The sequence below is a fragment of the Palaemon carinicauda genome, chromosome 3, assembly GCF_036898095.1.
Source record: "Palaemon carinicauda isolate YSFRI2023 chromosome 3, ASM3689809v2, whole genome shotgun sequence".
Taxonomy (NCBI): Eukaryota; Metazoa; Arthropoda; class Malacostraca; order Decapoda; family Palaemonidae; genus Palaemon; species Palaemon carinicauda.
The window spans coordinates 157,788,321-157,790,820 of NC_090727.1; the positions used below are offsets into that span (position 1 = coordinate 157,788,321).

Sequence of the window (2,500 nt, forward strand, 5' to 3'; positions counted from 1 at the left end):
AGGTTGGCCAAGGTACCAGCACCCGTTGAGATGCTACCGCTAGAGAGATATTGGGTCCTTTTGACTGGCCAGACAGTACAACATTGGATCCTTCTCTCTGGTTATAGATAATTTCTCTCCTTTCTCTACACATACAACGAATAGCCTGGCCTATTCTTTACATATTCTCCTGTCCTCATACACCTGACAACACTGGGATTACCAAACAATTCTTCTTCACCCAAGGGGTTAACTACTGCACTGTAATTGTTCAGTGGCTACTTTCCTCTTGGTGAGGGTAGAATAGACTCTTTAGCTTTGGTAAGCAGCTCTTCTAGGGGAAGGACACTCCAAAATCAAATCATTGTTCTCTAAGTCATGGGTAGTGCCATAGCCTCTGTACCATGGTCTTCTACTGTCTTGGGTTAGAGTTCTCTTGCTTGAGGGTACATTAGGGCACGCTATTCTATCGTATTTCTATTCCTCTTGTTTGGTTAAAGTTTTTGTAGTTTATATAGGCAATATTTATTTTAATGTTACTGGTCTTAAAATATTTCATCTTTCCTTGTTTCCTTTCCTCGCTGGGTTTTTTTCCCTGTTGGAGCCCTTATGCTTATAGCATCCTGCTATTCCAACTAGGGTTGTAGCTTAGCAAGTAATAATCATAATGCTAATATTATATGTATATATATATATATATATATATATATATATATATATATATATATATATATATATATCAATGATAATTTTACAATTAAAATTTTCTTTTCTATCTTGCATCTTGAAGTTATTTAATTAAAAGAATAAGATCCCAGCACATCATACAACCATACTATTCATATTTATTCATGGCACATTTTAGGCCATGGTTACCTCGAGTTAGTTTACATTCAGTAAGAGAAGTATTATTAAATCAGGGGCATGGATAGGCGAACATTCTGATGGGGTATTTATGAGGTTAGATGGTTGATCTTGGTAAAGGTTGGGCACAGAAGAGCGTCTGATGACAGAGAATAGAGTTTTGAAGGTCGTAGATTACAGTACCTGTATGGGGATGGAGATGTGATTCATTTTGACTGTTTTTAAGGTCTCTTTGTGGTTACGACTGGTGGATTTATTCCTCTGTATATTTATGCAAGACTGTATTGCAAGGGACTTTGTTTTTTTTTGCGTGTGTACTCTTTTGGTGTTTTGGATGATACTACTTCTACTTCTACTTATACTTCTTCTTATACTTCTTCTCATTCTACTTCTTCTCATTCTACTTCTACTTCTAATTCTTCTACTTCTTCTACTACTACTTTTACTTCAACTACTTCTAATTCTTCTACTACTACTACTTCTAATGCTTCTACTTTACTACTACTACTACTACTACTACTACTACTACTACTACTACTACTACTACTACAAATGCTGAGGATAGTTGATATATACTGCCATGGAACATGTGGCATCCTGCCACTGACTCCCCTCCCTCTTATTTGCCAACATCACAATGCTCTCTAGCCCATTGCTTACAAAGGCACTGGGTATGGGCACTTAAGGTCTAAAGGCCGCTCATGAGTGGCAGAGGCAAGGGACAGTGACATTGCCCTTATCGAGCAGGACAATGCCCTAGAAACTAACCATATACTGTACACATATGATCAGCGCCCAACTCCCCTCTCCATCCAAGCTAGGACTAAGGAGGGCCAGGCAATGGCTGCTGATGGTTCAGCAGGTAGACTTGTAAGCTCCCCCAAAACCCTCCATCCTTAACTCACAATGATGGTTAGGTTGGAACGACCAAAGAAACCAACTGGTTTGAGCGGGACTCGAACCCCAGTCTGACGTTAACCATTCAGGGATGCTACCACATCGGCCACCATTAATTTATTTAGCGCAATAACAAACGAATAATTAACTCGCTGGACTATTCTTCTTGGTGCTATTTCAAGGTGAAATCCTAAGTTTATCGTAATATGTCGAGGGTTTTATTTTTTATAGAAACCATGTTATCAGTAATCCCTGGGAAAAAAACACTTGTCAGATGGCTTGATTTCAGCTGTGGGGATTCGTGTCGTGTTGGGGGTTGATGGGGGAGGATATCGTGGGAATGATAAGGATTTTGTTTTGGAATGACATGTATAATGATATGCAAATATTTATGTAGTTACTTATTTACTTATTTATTTATTTATTTATTTATTTGATAAGTGGTTTATTGTTTTAGTTATTTATTTATTTATTTAATAAGTGGTTCATTGTTTTAGTTATTTATTTATTTAATAAGTGGTTTATTGTTTTAGTTATTTATTTTATTTAATAAGTGGTTCATTGTTTTAGTTATTTATTTATTTATTTAATAAGTGGTTTATTGTTTTAGTTATTTATTTATTTAATAAGTGGTTTCTTGTTTTAGTTATTTATTTAGTTATTTTTTTAGTTATTTAGTTTGTTATTGTTTAGTTATTTAGTTAGTTATTTAGTTCGTTATTTATTGTTACTTATTTACTTATTTATTTATTTATTTATT

The 2,500-nt window shown here is 35.2% G+C and overlaps 2 protein-coding genes across 5 annotated transcripts in view; one reads left to right on the forward strand and one right to left on the reverse strand.

Moving 5' to 3' along the window:
* The window catches only part of CDase (neutral ceramidase), a 255,835-nt gene that overhangs the window by 111,029 nt on the left and 142,306 nt on the right, over positions 1-2,500 (reverse strand). The gene's annotated exons all lie outside the window — the stretch shown is intronic.
* LOC137638717 (prolyl 4-hydroxylase subunit alpha-1-like) overlaps positions 1-2,500 on the forward strand; it is a 200,162-nt gene that overhangs the window by 91,851 nt on the left and 105,811 nt on the right. The gene's annotated exons all lie outside the window — the stretch shown is intronic.